The 23,512-nt window shown below is 47.0% G+C and overlaps 1 protein-coding gene across 6 annotated transcripts in view; it reads left to right on the plus strand.

Annotated features, from left to right (window-relative positions):
- Positions 1-23,512, plus strand: part of SRGAP3 (SLIT-ROBO Rho GTPase activating protein 3) — a 210,931-nt gene that overhangs the window by 78,850 nt on the left and 108,569 nt on the right. Inside the window, exon 1 of one of the 6 annotated variants that reach the window (XM_090023060.1) lies at positions 6,945-7,109. The exons of 4 other annotated variants lie outside the window; for them this stretch is intronic. The gene's annotated coding sequence lies outside the window, so the exon portion shown is untranslated. Of the gene's footprint in view, positions 1-6,944; positions 7,110-8,559; positions 8,635-23,512 lie in introns of those variants that run through there. One more of the 6 variants, XM_090023061.1, reaches the window with a different exon arrangement.

The raw sequence follows: 23,512 nt of genomic DNA on the forward strand, positions 1-23,512 counted from the left end.
TAGCAGTCTGGCTACCCAGTGAGTCTTTCTGACTGGAGGTTACTTACAGTGATGCGAGGGCTGGATATGTTGGGTTAGATGAGCAAACAGTATTGTAAAAAGGAAGAAATCATCACACACACTTGTGCTTGCTTTTTGCAGGTGTCACAGTTGTCATGTATTTGAGCAGGTTTCCTACCCTATTAGAAGATCTATGGCTTGGGGGGCTCAAGCCAGAGGCCACTGTTTGGGGAATGTAGGTCAGTAAAACTAAATTCAAACTTCACATAGTGGTTTTTTTAATAGTAGTCTATAAATTCAGTTTATAACCGCACTGTACCTGGGAGCTCCCAAGGTAGGCATGTGATGACACATTTACAGTGATTACTAATGCCACAGCTCAGATCAGCAGGGAAAAGGACAATAAAAAGTTAAATATTGTGCCCCGTGGCATACTTGGCTTTCACCCAACTATACCAAAGTCAGTGCAGATGTGGGACACTTGGTGATGGAAAGGTTGTCAGTAAACAGAAGTCTTGACTGAGTTACTTAATTTTCAGCAGATGAGCTGTCTCAATGGAGTCTCATTAAGAAGGAAATATGTAGGTAACTGGAGAGTGAGAGAAGGAGAAAAATAAACCATGAGTGGTAGTTAGGCTATTACGGTTGACTTGTTGCCAAAGTAAGCTGCGGAGTGCAGTAAACTTCTGTCCAGCTGATGAACTGCTGGAGGAGCAACGAAAGGGAATAAAAGAATCTGTAAAGGTTGAAATTCCCCTCCTCACGCTGTGATTGCTGCCCCCTCTGCCAGAGTTGCCTGGGTGATTAGTTATTTTAGGTAATGCATCACTGAGATAAAAGAATGGGTTTTATGGCCACGGATGATTTTGGGAACGCAGTCTTCCAAACCCATGCCCTGCTATTGAATGGACCTTAATATATCCAGTTCATTTACATCGTGTGCTTCATTGTTTAGCTTGGCATTAATTTGGAAATGAAGTCAAGTGAAGGATTTCTTCAGTTCCCTCTATCCCTCCCCCAGTAGAGCTTGTTACATGGTGACATTACTAAGCAGAAGAATGGAAAGCTTGGAAAGGAGGGGAAAGGTACCAAACGGGAGCTGCGAGGTGAACGGTTGGGTTTGGGAGCTGAAGTACTACTTCGCACGAACGTCATCATCTTGGCGGTACACGAGGAAGCGCTGGGGCTTCTGTTACCGGCGCTGGGTTTGTTCCTATCTGATTCTGTGCATGTACGAAGAGTAAATGAGCAGAGGTTAAGGGCTGGGTTTCAGAAGTCGGTGTGGTTAGCAGCAAAATGAAGACAGTGTGTTCTTAACCCTGGTTCCTCTGAAGTACTTGTCTGTATTTTCAAACCACATGGCTCTGAGCTGCTTCTCAGGGGAGCTGTTTCGAGGTTCACACCCTGCCTGTGATGTGATCCAATCCCTGGGCTGCCATGAGCAGTAAACAAGAAACGAGGGGAAACAGCCACAGGAATTTTCAGAAGGAGAAACTGGCTCTGAGCATCCATGTGCACTAATTTCCGTTTTGACTTCCTTTTTCGAGTATTCCTAAATTGAGATACTGCCTCACCGCTCAGGGAGTCGTGATCAGCGTGGATGGGAAGACAAAGGTCGGGCTGCTTTGTGGAACCCCTGTGGGTTAGCCATCGGGCCAGTCTCGCGAGGGTCTCTGATTACAGCTCGGAGGTAAAGAAATCTTTGAAGGAAGCCAGGGAGAGGAAGCAGAAGTTACCTGAACAGCTTTCACATTTCTCAAAAGTTTTGGGTCCTGCTTCTGCACAACAGTTTTGGGCTGGTCTCTTGTTTTAATTTGAGTCCAACTCTACCTGGAAGGATGTTTAATGATGTGAGAAAAGGGGGTTTTGATCTCTGTTTTGGATGTTTATGTGCTTGGTGTCCTATAGCCCATTGGCTCTCTACTTTGTCCCACATTACCACTCAGGCAGGGTCTTCCTAACTTGTGGTCTAGAGTCAGCACTTCTAGAATGGCTTCATTACCTTAGCTAAAACTCATCTGAATAAGAGGAAAAATAATGACCTGGGACAAAGATGTCTTTGAGAACTGCTGATGAATACAGTGGTATAAAGGAGGTCTGAAGAAAGTGGGTGCAGGCATCTAGATGTACATGAATAGTTACACTCAAACACTTTACACTTGCCTTATTATCCTCACTTTCCCAAAGACTGAGCTCACAGCTATATAACCTCAGGGAATTGGGGTTTTTTTTTTCTGTTTGCTGTAACAGCCCTTTTGGAACCATGACTTTGAATAGAAACAGACTGCAGAATACTCTCCAGAAAGAAGTGGGTACCGCATTTGAAAGTGGAGACATGTGGTCCCACCAAATGCATGAAATTATATTTTGCAGAGAACACTATGGTGTTGGGCAGGGGTTGCATTGCCATCAGGAAGTTATCAGAGTAATATAGATGCCTTGTCAGAAAAATGAATGGGAAAGAATTTTTCCGTCTAGTGGACCACGCGGCATCTTGCATGTTTGTAGCACAATTTATTTTTTTCTTTTGAGTGCAGGTCGCCAGTGGCATATTTGAGAGAAGCAGTTGGTTCTAATCTCACCCTTTCATTGCTAAACCCACTACTGTGCTTGTTATCAGTCGGTGCACTGGGTCATGCTTAAAGGGAATCTGAATGGCTGCCCCAGTCAATCCATTTTAAAGACAGATAGAAAGCGTGGGTCTCCAGGGCAGGCAATCCAGGAACTTCACCAAACCCTCATTTCACTTACAAACCAACACAACTCTGCACAGATGATGCCCACAGCATTACTGCTCATGCAGATCTCTGGATCTTCAAGATCATTCTCACCTGGCCTTTTGAGAGGATGTTTGTGACGCTGAATATTTATGTCCTTTTCTGTGCTCATTTGAAAATAACACAGCCATCTCCTGGCTACGGGGGTGGGGAAGGGGGTGTCGGGGGTGGCTAGAAGGAAACTGTGTATTTGGTAATCAGAGCACCAGCTGGAAATTTAGTATTTATGAATTCTGATCTATCCTCATTTAACAGCAGCAGCCTTAAGGGACTGTGAAGCAAATCTGTGAGCATTATAGATCATAGCTGAATTTACGGCAGTGAAGTTAGCAGGGTGAGGCATTACTGGTTGTGGGCTCTTATTCCTCTCTTTAACCCTCCCACCCCATCTGACCCTCCAACCTTCTTAAGGGATGAATCGAGGGAGGCACCCAACTGTTTTCTTAAACAGTAGGATGGTGCAACTTGCTCTGATGGCTAGAGGCAGGGAGCTCAAGTTTCCATTGTGAGGCTCAGCTCTCAGGGACAAAAGCAGCTTCCTGTAATCACTTTTGGTCTTTTCATTTCTGAGTGTTACTCTTCAAGGGTGACTTTTTCTTGCCGAATGAATTGCTTAAAAGCGGTATCAAGCAGCTGGTCCGTAGCAGTGGGTGAGAGGCCAGTGGATGACTCTCATGTTTCCATCTCTTTGTCAATGGCTGTGAGATCATCCGTAATCCTGTTAGCCACGGTTCCCTCTGAGGGGGGGTGACTTGGACCAGGTGTGTGAGCAAGATGCTAAGCAGGTGGTCTGGAAGGTATGAATTCAGGCAGGAGGCATTAGGGGGATTCAGTTCACGTCCGTGAAACCCTGGCAAAGTCTAGCAGCAGAGAGAGAGCAGAGCTGTATTGGACAGTCCCATACAGCCTTAAATTGGCTTGGCTTGACCTGACCCTGTAATTCAAAGTGCTTATAAACCAAAGCTCCTTCTTGCCAAAGCTGGATAACTGCACACCAAGGTGGTTCATGCAGGTGGAAGACGATGCACCTTCTTCACCCAACTCACCTACCCTGTTACATCCATTGCCATCTGCACAGATTTCCCTGGAGTTGTTTCAGTAATACAGCCAGGTCCCAAAGTCTTGCTTTGGAAGGGGAGGGCAGTGCAGAGTAGAATAGAAAGGGGCTGACTATGGGGGATTTATTAGCTGGTTCTAGAGGTGAAGGAGTCCTTAAATTGAAGTTTAGTTTAACTCCTTGATGAGCTGAAGCCTACAGCATTCCCTACCCCAAGAAATCTGGGCAGGGTCTGAGCTTAGCAAGACCCCTGCTCTTTCTCCTGAACTGGGCCAGCAGAGGAAATGTGTCTGCCTAGTGTAAGCCTAGGAGCTGGGCAGTGCGTGGGGAGTGAGCTTCGTCCTTGTAAACATAGGCAACACGTGTGTGTGTGTGTGGGGTGGGGGGACACGTGCTCCTCCTGAGATTGGCTGCCACCAAAGACACCGCCGGCTTCTGTGGGCGGTCACCGGTCACCACCTGCCCCCCCCCACTGATACCGCTGCTGGTGTCTGCGGGCGGTCCCCGCTTGCCACTCCGCTCTACCCCCCGCCACCAACACCACTGCTGGCGTCTGCAGGCGGTCCCCACTCGCCACCGCTGACAACGACACTGGTGTCTGCAGGCGGTCCCTGCTTGCCGCCATGGTGCCCCCCCCCGTCGTGGGAGGCATCAGTCGTTTATGCTTGTAAAGGATACCACAGGGCATCCATTCTCTGTAGTTTCCCTTAGGGTTGGGTGCCTTCACACTGCCTCTCCTCCCCCTGAAGTTTCCAGTTTCATAGTTTCTAGGGTCGGAAGGGACCTGAGCAGATCATCTAGTCCGACCCCCTGCCCTGGCAGGAAAGAGTACTGGGGTCAAACGACCCCAGCAAGGTGATTGTCTAGCCTTGTCTTAAAGACCCCCAGGGTAGGAGCCTGCACCACTTCTCTTGGAAGTTGGTTCCAGATCCTAGCTGCCCTGACGGTGAAGTAGCGCCTCCTGATGTCTAACCTAAACCTGCCCTCTGCCAGCTTGTGACCATTATTTCTAGTCACTCCTGGCAGTGTTCGGGGGAACAGGGATTCCCCCAGTGCCTGCTGGTCCCCTCTGACTAGTTTGTAAACGGCCACTAGATCCCCCCTCAGCCTTCTCTTGTGGAGGCTGAACAGGTTCAGGTCCCGTAGCCTCTCCTCGTAGGGCCTGCCCTGCTGCCCCCTGATCATGCGAGTGGCCTCCTCTGGACCCTCTCCATGCTGTCCACATCCCTCCTGAAGTGCGGCACCCAGAACTGGATGCAGTACTCCAGCTGCGGCCTGACCAGTGCCGCATAGAGGGGGAGGATCACCTCCTTGGACCTGCCTGAGATGCATCTGTGGATGCACGACAAGGTGCGGTCGGCCTTCCTGACTGCATCCCCACACTGCCGGCCCATGTTCATCTTGGCATCATTGATGACTCCAAGATCCTTTTCTGCCTTTGCCCTGATGAGAAGGGAGTTCCCCAGCCTGTAGGTATGGTGCTGGTTCTTCCTCCCCAGGTGCAGCACCTTGCACTTGTCATTGTTGAATCCCATCCTATTCTCCTCTGCCCACCCCTGTAACCTATCTAGGTCTGACTGCAGCCTATTCCTCCCTTCTAGTGTGCCTACATCCCCCCACATCTTGGTGTCATCAGCAAATGTGAACAGGGTGCTTTTCACCCCTTCTCCCAAGTCACTGATGAAGCTGTCGAACAGTGCGGGCCCGAGGACCGAGCCCTGGGGGACCCCACTGCCCACATCCCTCCGGGTCGAAAATGACCTGCCCGCCAGTCTGAAAACAATGTGTTCTGTTGAAAAAGCTGCTGTTAAAGGCCCATTGCATTTTTACTATCATCATCCTTTTTGTTTTATTTGCATCTCAGTAGCTCCAACTGGGCCCAGTCTGAAGGCAGGGCTGTGTTTTGCTGGATGTTGCTCTGAATTAAATACCCCCTTGCTCTGTAGAACTGTTACAGCCTAGAGATGTCTCTGTATTGCTGAGATGTCTTTTGGTTCTTGGAAAAAATGTGGTTATTATAAATGAGGAAGGCTCAGGGAGGTAGAGGTGTTTTTACTATTCAGACTAGAACAAAACTGAGCCGGAAGCCCTATAGTGGCCGTACACTGTATCCAGAGCGGTAGCATCAAGGTAGCATGCACTTGTGTTCCTGGATCATTTATTTGCCATGTAGATTTTGTGAGCTATAACATTTGGGCTTCTTACACAATGCATAATTAATTTATGGAACCCATTGCCATGGGTTGTGGAGGGTTCAGAAATGGATTAGACACATTTATGGAGGATGGCTTCATCAGAGCACAACGGTTAGGGATAAGCCAGAGTAGAGATCTACCTTATAGACTAACTGAATTAGAGATGCATAAGCTTTGGTGCGTAAGAGATCTGTTCATCAGATGCTGTCAGTCATGGTTGTAACATCCCTAAATCTCTGCCTTGTTTCTTATGCTCTTTCTGTACAGCTTCCACCACCTGCCATTGTCAGACACTCGACTCAATGGACAAGCGCTTGGTCTTATCCAATGTGGTAGTTCTTACAATTTAATAAGAGACTAAAATAGTGGAGAGTCTTGTTTAAGAAGTCTAAAATCCAAGAGCAAAGAGTGGTCTGGTTCCAAGTACTGAAGTCACTGAGGTGGAGAAGAAAGGCGAAAAAAGAGGGCAGGAGGACATCACTTGTGGCCTTCTGTTCCTTTTATCCCTCTCTTTTGAATGGCCCCGGGAAGATCCTCCTGCTTGGCTTAGGGGGTGTGCAAGGTAGATGGAGAGACAGCAATTCCAGATCTGCGTTGCGGGGTCATCTGCATCGCCAGCCACGAGAAAGGGCAGGAAATTGGAGGCGCAAGACACAAACTCAGTGTATTCATCCTCTCCCCTAACAAATTCCTGGGCACTTGTGTGTGCGATTCTCTGTGGGAGCTGTGTGAATGCCACCATGCTGAAAGGAAACCTGAGGAGGGAGGAGGGGTCTGGAAGCTTTCATCTCGGCCCTGTTGCTAGAGAAACCCCTTCTTTTGTCTGTGTATGTTTGGAACAGCTGCCTCATTCAGAGCCAGGCTTTTCTCATGGAGCAGCAGATTGTATTGGCCTGGGGGAGGGGAGGAGAAGGGAAACCAACTGCAAACAAAATCATGAAAAGCACTCTTTCTCCTTCGCCGGGGTGCAAATCTGAGGATGGTGCTGGTAGGGGGAGCAGGTCCAAAGAGCAGGTCTGCACGGTATCGACTTCGGGGGAAGTGTGAAATCTCCTTTACACGCCCTCAAGTTTTGCAGTGGTGAGCGGATACAAAAATTGCTGTCGGGCTTTTTTAAGCTTTTGGTCGAACCACTTCTGTTATTGGAGGCGAGTTTCTGTTCTCTCTTTTACTTTCAAACCTGCAGTCCCATCTCCGACAATCATGTTCGGTCACATTTTAATTCACATTTTTTTCTTTCTTTAAATATCCAAGCAGATTTTTTTTTTTTTTTTTTTTTGAGCAGAGAAAGTTTGCTCCTGGATCTTACTTTATTGTTCTCAGTCTCTCGGTCTCTCCCACACACCGAGAGGGTTTTACTTTAATAAGCACGTCCTGGCCCTGTGACACAGGCAATTTGCATGTGAATTTTGGAACAAGGCTGCTTCATTTCAGGCAAAATGCTGGGCTTTTTGCTCAGGCAGTTTCTCTGCCTGAAATTTTGCTTAAATAAGGCATGCGAGACTTGTCATTTTTTAGTATTTTGAAGCAGGTTTGCGGGTTCTAATGCACCATCGGTTTTTCCCTACGCTCCTATTTGGGCTAGGATCATTCCTGTGGAGATCCTGGCATCTTCTACTGGTCTTTTAAAGGGCCGGACTGTGAGCATCTCACTCACTCCAGTAAGCCATTGCCTAGGCTGTGTTGTGACAAGCAAAAAGGGGTGCGGTTTTCAGTTGAGTAGCCTAATACAGCTGGAAAGCCCCGTTATGATGCAGGCTAGCCAGTTTGAAGCCATGTTAGTTAGCCTGGACAGGAGCAGCTATAAATGTACTACCAGCTAACATTTTAATAGGGCTTTCCAGTTGCCTCTAGTTCAAAAAATAGACCCTCTCTGTTTATCAGGATAGACAGGAGGACACTGACAGGGGATTTAATAGCAGCCTTCAACTACCTGAAGAGGGGTTCGAAAGGGGATGGAGCTGGGCTGTTCTCAGCGGTGGCAGATGACAGAACAAGGAGCAATGGGCTCAAGTTGCAGCAAGGGAAGTGATATTAGATATTAGGAAGAATTGTCTCACCAGGAGGGGAGTAAAACACTGGGACAGGGTACCCAGAGAGGCGGTGGAAGCTCCATCCTTGGAGGTTTTTAAGACCTGCCTGGACAAAGCTTTGGCTGGGATGATCTAGCTGGGGATGGTCCTGCCTTGAGCCGAGGGTTGGACTAGATGTGACCTCCTGAGGTCCCTGCCAACCCTAACTTTCTATGATTCTGTGATGGTGTCTACCTGACAATCTGGCCCCAGCGTTTGGGAATATTGGCTTGTCCTAATAGGGAAATGTCCATTGCAGTGGTGCTCATATCTCGTTTCCCTACAGTTCATCAAGAAAATGTGGGGGTGGCAGAAGAGGAAAGCGAAAAGAAAAGAAACCATGAGCTCCAGGCTCTCTGGGGGAGGTCTGTGGGGAGTTGGCTGTTTGACAGTATCTAAGGCCAGCATTAACATGTCAATGCATTGCCAACAGCAACGTGGTTTTTTTCAAGACTGTCCTGCTGTGGAAAGTTGCTGGGTAGACAGCTCAGAAGAATGGAGCTGGACAGGTCCAAACAGCAGCTGTGCAGATGGTATGTACTCTGTGCTGGCCTGCTGATATTTAGGAAATTGGGCACTAATTCGAATATTTGCCCATCTCTAGGTTAGCCTCATAAATCTAGTGAGTCGGGACTGAAGGGTTTTTTTAGATACTGGAGGCGTGAATGGATTCCTCTCTGAAAGGACTGAATGTCTGATCTGGAAAGCAATTGGGTATGTTCCTCCATTGGTAAGGTAACTCTGACTTTTCTTATGTTAAACTGATGTATCTATCTGGTTGTGTTACTTTTGATATAATTTTCAGACCAGGATTTGCCCTGAGCCACTTTATCCATTTTTAAATATGTGGTATTATTCACTCAGATACAATACATAGCTACACTCTGCCTCTTTACACCTGTTGCTGATGCTCTGCTGGGTCAGTTAACGAATCTAAGATACTTTGAGGCCTAGCTCTGAACTTTTATCCCAAATCTGAAGCAAATCCAAAGAAAAACGTGCTATTTGAGTTGTAAGACAGTTTGGGAAACTGCCCTTGTTCCCCTTTTTTATGCAGCATATCTCTGCTCTTGCGGTCCCTAGCCCAGGTGGAGACAGGAACCATTGAAAATCTCCAAAGACCTTGGCCTTTTTCAATATTAATCTCAACTGCATGTATTTCAGACTTTCCAAGTGCTGACCAGAATCTGGGTCAGTTTGCACCTTGTGGCTAGGTACAGACAGTCAAAAAGCCCAAGGCTGAATAGATTCAGACTTTGTAGGTTAGTCTAAGATGCACAGATTAAATTGAAACAGAAGTGAACAGACATTTACCTTGAGTCAGTAAGTGCAGCCACCTGCCTGCAGTGGCTCAGGCCAGAAGCCAGGAGGCACTACAGCACAGCTTTCTGGCTGTGTGTTCACTTCCTCTTCCTGCTGCCTTCACAGTCTCTACGATCTGCAGTCCAGAACTATAGCAGCAGGGCTCTGCAGGGTTGTTCATCACTTCCTCTTCCTGTTTCCTGGTGCCTCTGGGATCTGTAGTCCACAGTTGCAGCCAGCAATAAGTTTGAGTGGGGGAAGGGGGGTTTCACCTTGTCCCTAGCCCCAGACCCCAACTGGGATTTGCCTGGCTAGGGGGCAGTCCCCCCTGTAGACAGGGCTGCATCCCCAGCCAAACTTACCCCTCCCTGCCTTGTCAGCCAGTCCTCACTGCTCCAGTTAGGGAGCAGAGGGGCAGATCCAGCCCTGCTCTCTGGACAGCCCAGCCAAGCCCAGGGCTGGAAAGTAATCTGACTTCTGATACAGCTGCTTGCAGCTAGTAAGTCTGTTGTGGTAGAAGGGGAGGGGGGAGGGAAGGGACTTGGGGGGAGGCAGACCAACACCTCCCATGATGAAGGAGGGAGTGGGGCAGGGGCAGACACGGCCCAGCTGGGGCATGGCGGGGCATGGGACAGAGCTGTGGCTTATCTGGAGGTGGAGGAGGGGAGCAGGAGGAGGGGAGCTGATGCATGCACCCCGGGAGGGGACAGGAGGAGGCGTGTGCCCCCAGATCTGTGCAGGGTGGGGTGGGGTGGGGCGGGCAGGTTGCAGCTGCAGACTGGAGATGGGGCTGTGCCAAGCTGTTCTCGGCAGGGGCTGGGCTTAGGGCAGGCAGCAGCTTTGCTGGGAGGGAGCTACTGGGGGGGCTGCAGTTGCCCCAAACTTCACCATAGCCCCCCATCACAGTGCCACCATACCTGCCCTGAGCCCAGCCCACACTGAGAAGAGCTCTGTGCAACCTCAGCTCCAGTCCGCAGCTGCAGCCCGCAGCTGCAGCCCTCCCACCCTGCCTGTACAGATCTGCGGTCACACCCCCCCTCCCCATGCCCTCCTGGGGTAAATGCAGCAGTAGGAGCTGCCCCACCCACACCCCCCAGACAAGCTGTGGCTCTGTCCTGTGTCTGCCCCTGCCCCACTCCCCCCCTCACTGTGGGGGACGTTGATCTGTCCCTCCATGCCCATTACCTCCCCCCTCCCCTTCCTGCTCCCCTTCCATTACAACAGACTTACCAGCTGCATGCTGTTAAGCTGCCGGGCTGTGTACCTCACTGTGTGCATGCTGCATTGTGGGTACATGCATGCATGGTCATTTATTAGCCAAATTATCCACTGCATTGGGCTGGTTTTCAATACAGCCAATTTTCTTTATATCATGCTAATCTGATATCGTACCTATGTATCAGTGCACCTCTACTGGAAAGCATGCGGGGATGCGGGGGGACTCTGATTTAAATTGAACAAGGAAGAGGTCCAGGGCAGAATTTTCATAAACAAGTTTGACTCAGATCAGTTAAGTCTGATACTGCATTCAACCAGGTTTATCTTAAACCAGTTTCAGCCATTTTGAAACTGGTTTATGTGCACTGAGTTTCTGTTCTGTTACAGGTTTAAACCAGTTTCTGATCATTTAAATTGGTTTATGTGTAATTTCTGTCCCTAGCCTGTAAGCTTTGCTCTTTGTTAGCATGTGTTGGCAGATTGTTCACTGTATACCTTCCAGTCAAATCTTTTATATTTAATATGGAATTTAAGCTCTCTTCTTCTGTTTACGGTTTAATCTTGCATTGATGAACTGTCAGATTTCTGAGAGGCATTGGGAATCAACTGCGGCACTGGTCTTTTCTCTAGCTGAAGTTGAAGAAAGCTGCAGGTGCTCTGTGCCTGTGAAAATCAGACCCTATATATAATGTGTATCATATATAGACGTATTTTCCCCTTGAGATCTTTCTGCAACTCTGGAGCAGTCTTCTTTAACTTAGCATCAGTCGGCCGCCTTCAGCAACTAGCATTGCAAAGCTCTTTATCCTAATAGTGGATGTATTCTAAGTGACTGTAAATCATCGTGTTCATTGTGAGAGGAGCTATGCCTAATGTTATGAAGGGTGGCAGTGAAAGGGGTTGCTGTCCATGTGTAGTTTTGTGTTGTCGAAGAAACCTAGCGGTGTTGTGCTGCAAATATACTCTATGTAATTGGAGCACATTCTGGTGTTTAGATTTGCATTACAAAGATCGATAATCGTTGAGCCAACATAAGCCATAATGATTGGCCTGGGGCCAGTAAGGTGCTTAGGCCTGGAAGGTACCTCCTGAGTCATCAAGTCCAGCTCCCACCATTGTAATCGCTACAAACATATAATCTCTTTCAGCTACATATTGGGCTTCATTTTGAAAGGTAGTTTACAAGGCGCTGCAGCGATTGGAAGGCTGTTCTACAACCTCAGTGCTCTGATGTTTAGGAGCCTTCTTCTTGTTCCTATCCGTAATGCATTCACGGCCAGTTAGACCCCATTGTTCTTGTGCCAACATTGACCTTGAGCTTAAATAGCTCTGCTCCTTCTCTGATGTTTATCCCTTTGATGATACAGTACACAATTTTTAAAATGCTTTTAGTTTATTGGAAACTTGGGTGCAAAATGTAGGTTTCCCATCTTGTTACCAGCTTGCAAATATTCATATACCAGTTTGTTACTGTAATGTGGTAGCTCTGGGCTGCTCAGACTTTGTTTTAACATTGCTTGTGAGGTCTAGGTGGCATACACTGGTTGCATGTCATAGGGATGTTCATCAGTGCTCAGCAGCGCACTTGGTGAAGTTTCCGTATGTCATTTCACATGGAACTGACTTCTTGCTAAATATGCCACATCATTGAAACACTTGTTTTAGCATTGTAAGGAAATTGCAAAGTCATGGAAATAAAATATTGAGCCAAGTCGTTGTCTTTGCTCATAGGAATGGAGGGACTTAAGAGGAGTGGAGCTGCTCTTTCTCCAGCTCTGCACCTTGAGGAGTAAGACTAGCAGGACTGTTGCCTCCCTGCATTTTAAGCCGTTTCTCAGGGGATGTGCTGCTGGGGTTGGGGGAAAATGCTGGGGGTGTCAGAAGCCTAGGTTTTTATCAGTCGTGGGGGGTCTACCTGATTGTTGGCGTATTCAGGAGATTTTTTTTTGTGGGGGGGCAGAGGCAGGGGGTTATCATGTCTGTAATACCCAGGCCTTAGCCTCTGCACAATCCAGGACTAGGGAACTGAAGCAGCTGACAGCAGGGAAAATTTGTTGCTTGAAAAGGCAAAAGGCTTCTCTGCCTTGACCTATTAGCTGTTTTGTGTCATTGTTGGTTTCCCGTTAGTGGCAGTACAGTACGCATGCTTTCATGCTCAGTATTTTAGTGGTAAGAGCTATGTTTGTCTTTAGTGCTATTTGGATTGAGCTCCTTCAGCTTCACTGCCATGCTGTCCATAGCCAGCTCCTGCCTGTTTGTTTCTTCAGAAGTCATTAGCTTCCACTCCCTCCGTTGTCCCCAGATGAAGAGATTTGGCGTGAATGGCAGACATCTCTTTAGGAGAATCCTTTCTACACAATCTGTATTTTTTACTGAACCTCCACAGAATCTGCTCTTCCCTTTGGGTGGAAATGTGCATGCCTGAATGGAGATAAAACCCTCTGGTCAGCCACACCCATACTCAGCCATTTCCATGCTACTCAAAAGCCTTTTTTGGGTTTCTAGTTATGTGCTTCATAAAATGGGAAATTCTTGTAGTATATAACATAAAATAACATATGCTTTTCAAAATGGTAATGGGCTTTGAGACAGGACTTGGGCAAAACAACGGGATTGCAAATTTGAAATCCATTTAAAATTAAAACTATTAATAAGTCAGTCCTGATCATGATCTGTAGCCAAAGGCCAAAGTCCTTTGTCTATCTACAAAATGGATGTACCCAAGGTAAACATCACTTTACTACTTCCTTGCTCATATGCTTCGGCATGGGGGGAATCACCTCTTTATTCCAGTTCATTTTCCATGTCCAGGCTTCAGTCTGTTTTTTGAGACTTCAGTTAGCACCAGAGGAACTGGTCCCGCCTGCTTCTGGACAAGAGAATCAGAAGTGGGAAATCTGGTCTCTGAACTAGTCGTCTACTGAAGCTATAACAGGCTGTTTTTCACAGGTGCCATTCGTTTTCATCGCAGCGGTGGCTGGCCAGAGGCTATAACTATGGGACCTGGCACCTCGGCTATGTCCATAGCAGAAAATGTAAATGAATGAATCCACGTAGATGGAGAATTTCGTGGCACGGGCATGAATCCATTATGAACTGATATTCTATCATATTTTACAAAGGCCAAGTCATCAGACAGTATCTAGTTTCAAGTCCTACAAAGCTGGGTTAGAGGTACATTATCATTGTAAAAATGAAAGGCTCTGCAGCCCATGTCAATACCCTGATACAAAATCAGAGATTTGGTTACTTTTAGACCGTGTCGCTGTCGGCCCTGTAATCTGTCTTGAGCTTTATTTTTTTTTTCATCATTTTGCCAAGAGTATAGGTTTTCCCCATTGCTCCCGCCACATCAGTCCAAAAGAGGAAATAATCAGTCTTGCTTTTTCTGCTTCTGCCTTTGCATTTAAAATAACAACAGAACTACTTCCACTGGAAATGACTTTCCTATAAACAACGCCATACAAACCAGGCAGAAAATGTATGGTGAAAGAAATGTGATGCGAAAAGCTTTTTGTCTTTTTTTGTTTGTAGAAGGGCTCATTTTGTTTTTCTTGCAGTTGTTTCTGAGTGTCGTCATGATAAGGACAATACTGTGAGTAATCATGTAACCAGATAGCATTGGAAACTTGACCAGATAAAAAAATTTTGATCCCTGCTTTTGGCAAATGCCTGCCAAACCTCCTACAGTACTTCTGTTGTGTCTGTTGAAGTCCATCCTGTTTTCTGTAAATTGTTGGATGCTGTAATTGTTGTGTGTGTGCATGCGCGTGTGTATGTGTGTGTTTATGCAAGTCGATTTGTGGTATTTGTGGTTACCTCCTAAATGATGTTTATTAGAGGCCAGTTTGGGAATCCTTATTAGTGAGAACTGACTGCAGTCTGGGAAGGTCCTTGTTTTTATACTTGCAGGGAATAGTCCCAGTGAACTGTTGACATTCAAATGCTATATGATGGACTCTGAGCTCAGCACTTGAAGTAAAGTTGACATCCAGAAGTGCAGATACCTTATCCCTCTTGATCAACCCTTTGAGTCTGTGTATTTGGCCTGAAAATGTCCCTGTTGCAGCTTTTCTGTGTGGGATTCCAGTTGGGACCCGTTCTTCACAATTTCACCTGCTTTTAGCTTCTGTAGTAGCACTTAAGAAGTCACTGGTCAGCAAAGCTTTCACAGGCCCCTTCTTTAATTTCATTTAACTGTTACATTGTTCTCATTCTCCCTTATAAATAAGGGTCATTATTATCATTAGGATCATTTGGTTATAACATTGCCATTTTAATTGTATTTCACATGCATGCTTCCTTTGAGTTGGAATTTCATTTAAACCTTGAAATGGAGGACCAAAGCAGACTCCAGGCTAGCTGTGATGGGATTTCATTAGGTTTTAGTGGCCCACCCAGAAGCCTTGGCAGATGCATGTGTAGGTGAGAGATCAAAATCCATCCCTGGTTCTGGAGCTTAGCTGCCTGCTGGATCCTACTTCTCTCTAATGGACAAAACAACCGTTTCCTCTTCCACTGTTTCTGGAGCGTTGTGCTGCCACGCAACCTATAATTACTGATTTTTTTTAAATCACCCCAGGAGAAAAGATAAGGTCAGGGGGTTTACGAATCCTAGATATTTTCTTTCGTGCTGAGAAAGGAAACCTGCATGCCTCCAGTAGTAGTGGTAGATGAGGAAGTAGGTATGAGGTAGGTCCACTAACCCCTGTATAGTGGACACAGCCACTTCTGACAGTTCAGTTGTTTGTAGGCCTTTCTTTGTTATCTCTGAGCATCGCTCCTTGTGCTTTCCATGGACTCTGTTTAGGCAAGCCCCCACGCAAGTCATTTGTATACTGGACCTGTTTCTTATCCAAATATCTTCTAGAGCTGCACTTTTTCTGTGGCACAGATGCATTCAAGTGAATCCATCCTATCCAGTTATGAACAACAAAACACAGTGTTTAGATATGATTCCTTCCCTGGGTGTCCTCCACTTCTCTGCCTTCCAGGGTTTAATCTTTGGGGGCAGTGGCCACCTTGATATCGGCATAACAGTGAGAGTATAATTCAAATCAGACTGGACAGACTTAAAACTTTAGTAAATCCTCTGTAGCCCACAGGACTGACACAATGCACACTTTCTGACTAGGAGCTTGGTTGTTTGCCAAAAATAGGTATAACAATTCCCAACTGGTATAAATAAGGGTACTTATGGTGATCTTCAGAAAAGGAATGTGGGTTCATGCCAGTGGCTTTTTGTTTTCCTGGGGGGATAAGCAGTAGGGCTGTGTGAAGCTTCAGTCCCTGATTCGAATCGGTGGAGTTTCGGCCTGATTTGGTGGCCGAATCTCCGAATCTGAATCGAATCAGGAGACCCATTAATTTCTCTGAATCAAACTGGAACCCTCCAAATTGATTTGGAGAGATTTGGAAAGATTCGGCGATTTGGACATAGACACAGCTTGAAATGTTTTTTCTACATATCTCTAGGTAGCAGGCGGCTCATGAATGCTGCAATGCTGGGGTGGATGCAGAAGCACAGAGAGCTCCTCAGCGTGCTTGGAAGCAGACCTAGAAGTGGACCAGAAGTGCTTCCAGGTCCACCAGGGAGCATGCAGGGGGTCCCCCCGCACCCCTCCGGCTTGGCAACTTCTGGGTCGGGGCGGCATCTGTGGTCTCTCTGTAGCCAGTCGCTGAGCTGGGGGGACGTGGGGGGCCCTCGTGTGCACTTGGCAGAGGACCCAGAAGTGGACCAGAAGTACTTCTGGTCCACTACCAGCTTCGCTGCTGAGCACACAGGGCGCCTCCCCCTGACCCACGCTCCTGTGGGACACTCCATCCACCCCAGCATTGCAGTATTCACAAGCCCCGCCTGGTACCTCAGGGTATGTAGAAACAACATTTAATGCTGTGTCTATGGCCGAATCACTTATTCTCTGAATCAGCATCGAATCTTCAGATTTGGATTTGGCCGAATTGAATCGGGGACAGTGATCTGAATCAATGAATCGAATCGCTGTCCCTGATTCGGGCCGAATCCAAATTGAGCATGGCCCATTTTGCACACCCCTAATAAGCAAGTTACTGAGTGAGGTGAAACTGGAGTGGGAGAAAACTCAGGATTTGGAGACAAGAATGGCAAACAGCAAATGGTGGCTGGAGTGCCCATCACAGGGACTCCCTCCTGATCCCTCTAGCATGTTCCCTAGGCAGCGAGCACAGAGGGAAGAAGGCTTTCCTGTATGTCTGTATATCGCTGTATCTATCCATATCTATATCTACATCTACATCTGTATATCTATAGATGTAAATACCAATGCCTGCATATAGATATCTCTTTTTGTTCTTTTTTGTTGTTATCTGAAAAGGCTACTTAAGAACTACCAATCATGTCACTTGAAATGAGGGCGACTCTTTAATGCAGGCAAAAAGTAACTATGGAATCAGGAAAGTAACAATGAAGGCTCCCGCTGACGTTTTGTTCGAGTGAGTGACTTGCAGAAACCTCTAGAGCACTAAATGCCGTCTCTTTGTGTGTTATTGCCTCTGTCTTCTGCATTAGAGATGTCATGAACCCTCAATTTTATTTTCTACAGCAAACCTTTTCCCACTTGCAATGCACCAACTGCTCTTGGGGTCAGTGGCCGTGTCCATTTATTAGCATGACTGCTTGGAGCGGAGTGCCTTTTGGGTCACAATTAGCTGGCTGTTTGTGTCTAGCAAGACTGGCCTTTGCTTTTGTATACTCAGATGGAACTGGCCTGAGTGAACTTCTGGAAGAAAACTTAAAAATGCCACTGTCGTATTATTAGAACAGGGAGAATGAAGGTGTTTCTGGTGTTGAAGGGCAAAACTGCACTTGCCTACCATTCCTACCAAGTGAGGAATCTCCTTCTTTGTTATTCACCTCCTTGGGACCCAGTTCCAGTTTTACACTCTCTTCACCCCAGGGACTACTGCTCCTACCTAGCATTTCCATAGATTGAAGTTGCCTGTAAGAGGCCAGCTTCCCTTCCTGTACTGACATTGGCCAATGCGCAGGAAGAAAGATGCTGGAAATAAGGGGCTACGGGAGGGAAAGCCTAGAGCCATGCCCCTCTTGAGATAGGCCATTAGCTTTGTGTCACAGTGCAAGCCAAACCTTTGCCAGTGGTGTGGGAGGGTGGTCATCCCACAGGCTGCACTGTATTTCTGTGTTAGTCTGAGCTGCAGAGAGTGACCTCTGTAAGGAGAAACCCTGGTGCCAGAATAAAGACTCAGTGAACTACAGGTGCCCAAATCCCCAAAGGAATAAGCGGCAGTAAGAAACTGAACAGCTGGGAGATGTCCTATCAAAGCTATTCATAGGGCAGTGCAATGTTCCTGTTAAGGGGTGTTAGAGTAGCCACTGTGGGTCGTAATCCACTGCATGGGGGGCAGCTAACAAAGAAGGACCAGCGATTATGTTAAAAAATATCCATCACATTTGCTCAGCAAAGCAGAGCTGTTGCGACTCCTGCGTTAGCACCAGCAGGAAGGGGAATATAAAATCCAGATGGGATTTAATGAAATCGCCACTGACCTTGTGTGGGAAGGAAACTGTTGTCAGCAGGGGAATGCAAAGGCTTTACAAATGTTTCGTTATGAAACTGGGGCCTTTGTATCTTGCAAGGATACAGCAGTGATTTTTAGGCCGCTTTATTCAAAGGCAATTACTCTTGGCTGCCCTCTGCTTCAGTGAATGCTGTCATTAACCCTTGAGAAAAATGTCTTGTGAAAAACGCTTGGCTTCAAAAGCAGGCAAATAGCAGCAATATAATACGTCAGAAAGAACGTATCTAAGGGAGCTGTGCCTTTTCAGCCTGTGATCTAGTTAGATGGCACTAACCTAGATGGCTTGGACCTTGTTATCCTTGGAGGCCTTAAAGAAAAAAACCCAGGAAGCTGTAAGTAGTACCTGAGCAGGGAGTCCTACATTATACCATGGGTGCTAAAGTGCAATCTTTTGGATAAAATTAAAAAAAAAAAGTGCTTCTTTGCTCATAAAATGGCCCATTCACTCAGAAGATTTGGCTTTTTAGCTCCTGTGTCCTGAGACAAACTAGGATAAACCAGGATAAAGTGCATCAGGTTTCCATTTCTGTTGTCCTGAGACAAACCCTAAGAAAGTTCACAGGGTAAGAAGCGCTAACAGTTTGTTCTTGAGGACTCTTAAAGTGCATCTGAATGGCTGTTTTGGGGTTGTTCCAAGTTCTCCATTTCAATCATAGCATCATAGAAGATGAGGGCTGGAAGGGACCTCTCAAAGTCATCTAGTTCAGGCCCCTGCTCAAGGCAGGACCACCCCCAACTAGATCATCCCAGCCAAAGCTTTGTCCAGCCGGGTCTTAAACACCTCCAAGGATGGAGCTTCCACCACCTCTCTGGGTGACCTGCTCCAGTGTTTTGCTCCCCTCCTAGTGAGACGTTCTTCCTAATATCAAAACTAAACTTCTCTTGCTGTAACTTGTGACTGTTGCTCCTTGATCTGTCATCTGCTGTTGGTGAGAACAGTTGCCTCTTTTGAACCCCGCTTCAGGTAGTTGAAGGCTGCTGTTAAATCCCCTCTCAGTCTCCTTTACTCCAGACTAAATAAGCCCAGTTCCCTCAGCCTCTTCTCATAAGTCATGTCCCCCAGCCACCTCACCATTTTTGTTGCCCTCTCCTGACTCTTCTCCAAAGGATTTGTCCACATTCATTCTGTAGTGGGGGGCCCAAAACTGAACACAATACTCCAGATTTGGCCTCGCCAGTGATGAATAGAGGAGAATAATCACTTCCCTTGACCTGCTGGCAGCACTCCTACCAATGCAGACCAGTATGCCATTAGCTTTTTTGGCAACACTGTTGGCTCATATCCAGCTTATTGTCCACTGTAACCCACAGGTCCTTTTCTGCTGAGCTGCTGCCCAGCCAGTCAGCCCCCAGCCTGTCCCGGGGCATGGGATTGTTTTGCCCCAAGAGCAGGACTTTGCACTTGTCGTTGTTGAACCTCATGAGATTTCTTTTGGTCCAATCCTCCAATTTGTCTAGGTCACTCTGAATCCTTGCCCTACCTTCCAGTGTATCTACTACTCCCTGCAGCGTGGTGCCATCTGCAAACTTGCTGAGGGTGCGCTCTATGCCATCTCCCAGGTCGTTGATGAAGACATTGAACAAAAGTGGCCCCAGGACCAACCCCTGGGGCATTCTACTTGATGCCAGCTGCCGACTAGACATCAAGCCATCGATTACTACCCTCTGAGCCCGATGCTCCAGCCAGTTTTCTGTCTACCTTACAGTCCGTTCATCCAGCCCTTACTTCCTTAGCTTGCCTGTGAGAATGCTGTGGATGACTATATCAAAAGCCTTGCTAAAATCAAGGTATATCACATCCACTGGTCTCCTCGCATCCACAGAGCCAGCCATAGAAAGTAGTTAGGTTGGTCAGGCATGATGTGCCCTTGGTGAATCCATGCTGACTCTTCCTGATCACCCTCTTTCCCCCCAAGTGCTTAGAAATGGATTCTTTGAGGATTTGTTCAATGCTTTTTCCAGCCTTTAATTTGCTGTTCTTTATCCTTCTGCAGCTTTTAAGCTGTTTTATTTCATTGCAAATGAGGTGTCTCTGCTATAACTTGTGTGCCTTAAATGAACTCCTCATTTGGTACATCTCAGTATGTTTCGCATCTGGGACCTGAGCTGGGGATCCTGTCTTCAGAGGCAGCAGATGCACTAGGTAAGTCACAAGGGATCACTTCTGGCTCTGCATCTTCTCCCTGGCTGAGGGAAAGACTGTGCTGAGCTCCCCTTAGCTAGGAGTTACTCCATACCTCTGGCCCTAGGGAATCTGTGTTTCTGATCGCTGTTTGTAGCATTGCTGGGTTTACAGAGCAGATGCAAGGCAGAACTGAGAGATGAGAAACTTGGATAGCACAGGAGATGGCTGGGCAGGCAACTCCATCAGGAGCTGGAGATGGCATTCGTGTCTGACTGACTGAATGATACTTGTTAGGTCTGAGGCCTCTGTAAGTTTTAATTTGTGCCCAGTGTCTGTATGACCTTGCTAGACTCTTATCAAGGTGAGAGCTTTTGCAGCTGAAGTAGTAACTCTTGTTTGGTTGGAATCAGTACTGCAGCCCTTGGGGCATATATTATGCTCTGAATTTTTTGCCTTTGCTCCCCAGTAGCCCACCATTTGGCAGCTGGCTATGCTGAATCTGAATTCCCCGATTCCATTTTTCTGAATTTCCAAATCTGAATTCATGATTTTCAATAACAATGGTTATCCACGTTCAGTTGTACAAAAGCTTGCAGTGAATCGAACTTGTCATCTTAAAGGGTGGTGCTGTGACAGTGACACAGCAGAATGAATCAACCCGAGTGAAAGCTGTTTGAAAACCCTCTTGCAGTCTAATTCCACCTAGCCCTGTTAATAATGTGTGCTAGCAAATATGACCATTTAATGTAGGGTACCTACAACTGACCTGCACTAACAAGCTCACTTCTCTATGTAGTGCCATGAGGATCCTGAAAAAAGCCAACTGCTTTGCTCTGGGCCACTTTTTCTACTTTTCAGTGTGTTCATTATTTTCAAGGAGCCTCTACTTTTTAGGTGACCTTCACTCAGCCTGCAGCCTCCAGTTCCATTATTGCAATCATTACATTAACTGATAACGAGATTGCTGCAGGTGTCCTTGTTCTTGCACATACTTTGCAGCTCTCAGAGTTCACCTGCTGGGCTCTCAAGATGGTTCAGGCTTGTAAGACATTTGTAAGCTAAAATGATATTGAAAAAGATCAAACTTTCTGGTTGTCACCATGGCCATTATAGTATCCTCAAGACAGAACTCACAAGAATTGTAATGGTTTGAAAATTGTCCATAAAGCCATGAAGAGGAAGTTAATCTCTCAATGGTAGACAGCATAGTTGGGAGGCTTTTGTAATTTCTGTCTGTTCTTTGGAGTATTTTTTAAGATCTGTGCTCAGTCCAACAAGTAGTTTCAAATAATAATTTCCATCCACAGTTAAGTGGTTTTCTGCTTGCATTTCAAAGCTGTTTTCTTAAAGTGACTGATTACCTACTTCCAGCTTGATAATCTTGCAAAAAGATCCTTTTCTTGTATTTTCTGAGAGGTGTTCTAGACTTTCTAAAGCCAGGTCTGCCTCTCTCCTGGGGTTGCCCCTTCTACATAGAACGGACATTTTCTAAGGAAATGTGTAATATGCTTGTACCGATAGGCCCTGTTTGTAATACAGTTGGTCCATATAGTACACGGATATTAAACTTGCCTAGATGTGGGGCAGGGGATGGTGCATGAGTAGTAGTGGCAGCAGCATGGGGATTAATACAGCTGTTAATTACCCTGTCACTTATGCGTATCCCCAGCAGGGATCCATAGCCAGGAATTTGGCAGCAAGCCCTGCCTGCCCGCTCCACCCCTGAATTCCCAGACTCTCACCTGACCTACAGGCTAGGTGAAATGACTCCTCAGCCTGGATCTGACCCATGGGTTGTGTCTTTGACACCCTTTATGTGGCGTATAGGGCTAGGGACAGACATTACACATAAACCGGTTTAAGTGATCAGAAACTGGATTAAACCTGTAACAGTACAGACATTCAGTGCACATAACCCAGTCTGAAAATGTCTGAAACTGGTTTGAGGTAAACCTGGTTGAATGTAGTATCAGTCTTAGCTGATTTGGCTCAAACTGGTTTATGCAATGTCTATCCTAGACCCCTTCCTGGTTTAAGTTAAATCAGAGATTCCCAGCATCCCAGCATGTTCACTGGTTTGGGCGGGGCTCTCTGATCCACAGCTAGACCCCATCTCTAGCTGGAGCAGGGGTGGGGTGTGGTCAGACGCTGGCTTGCCATGGCCCCTGAGGCAAATTCCTCCCTCCGGCCCCTCTCCCCCCTGCTGGCAAACCTTGCGGACCTCCACGGCTTCAGGCAGCCAGGCTGAGACAGAGTTAATTCCTCCCTCTGTCCAGCTTGCCTGCAACCAGGGAGGGTATTAATTCCACAGTGGTGCTGGAGTGGGGGCAGGGGCGGGAGCCGGGGAGGAGAGGCAAGATCTGCATCTGTGAGCCCAGAGCTAAGACCTGCAGGACCAGACTGAGAGGTGGCAAGTGTTGGCAAAAGACCTGACAATCATCACACACGTGCTGGAGATGGAGTTAAGGGAAGTTGCAGACAGCTTCTGGCTGAAAGTTGCAGACCAAAGAATGCAGGGAGCTACATTTACATTATAAAGCAGAACCTATAAAACTTAAACAAAGCCTTTCTGAATGCCTGACTGTAAGGAGACACTCTGCCCTCAGGATTAGTAAAACTTATGCAAGGCTTTCTCTTGTCTTCCTGCTTTACATTTTAAGTTAGACAAAGTTGTGTTTGCTGTGTTTTACTGGGCTGTATCTTAGCTTAGGCGAAGATACTTGGTAGTTCCTTGTTGTATACTTCGCAAATTGCTGTGTTCAGTACATGCTTGCTTCAGAGAAAGGACTTTTTTGCCATCCCCACTCGTCAGTCTGGCAGTAGCTCCCTCCCCGGCCCCCCTCCGGGCTGGTGGCTGCCATCCTGTGTGTCCTGCTAGCCCCGACTGGTACCTGGCCACGCCCCCTCCTCTCCAGCAGGGAGGGGTGAGAGCCTTGGAGAATGTCTCTCTTCCCTCCCCTTTGGCAGTAGCTGGCAGGCATGCTCTAGCGCTCCCTGGCTTCTGGCTGGAGCCGGTGCAGGCATGTGCCTGCATTTCCTGATTTAACAGAGAATGTCTATCCAGTTATTAATCAGTTTAAGCTGTGCAGCTTAGATTGACCTGCAAAGAGGGGGTCAATTCAGGCTCAGGCTTATTGAATGTCTGTCCCTAGCCTAGGAGACTTCCATAACCACTGCTAAATGAAGTG

This window comes from Crocodylus siamensis, chromosome 11, assembly GCF_052110815.1.
Source record: "Crocodylus siamensis isolate JL-2025a chromosome 11, ASM5211081v1, whole genome shotgun sequence".
Taxonomy (NCBI): Eukaryota; Metazoa; Chordata; order Crocodylia; family Crocodylidae; genus Crocodylus; species Crocodylus siamensis.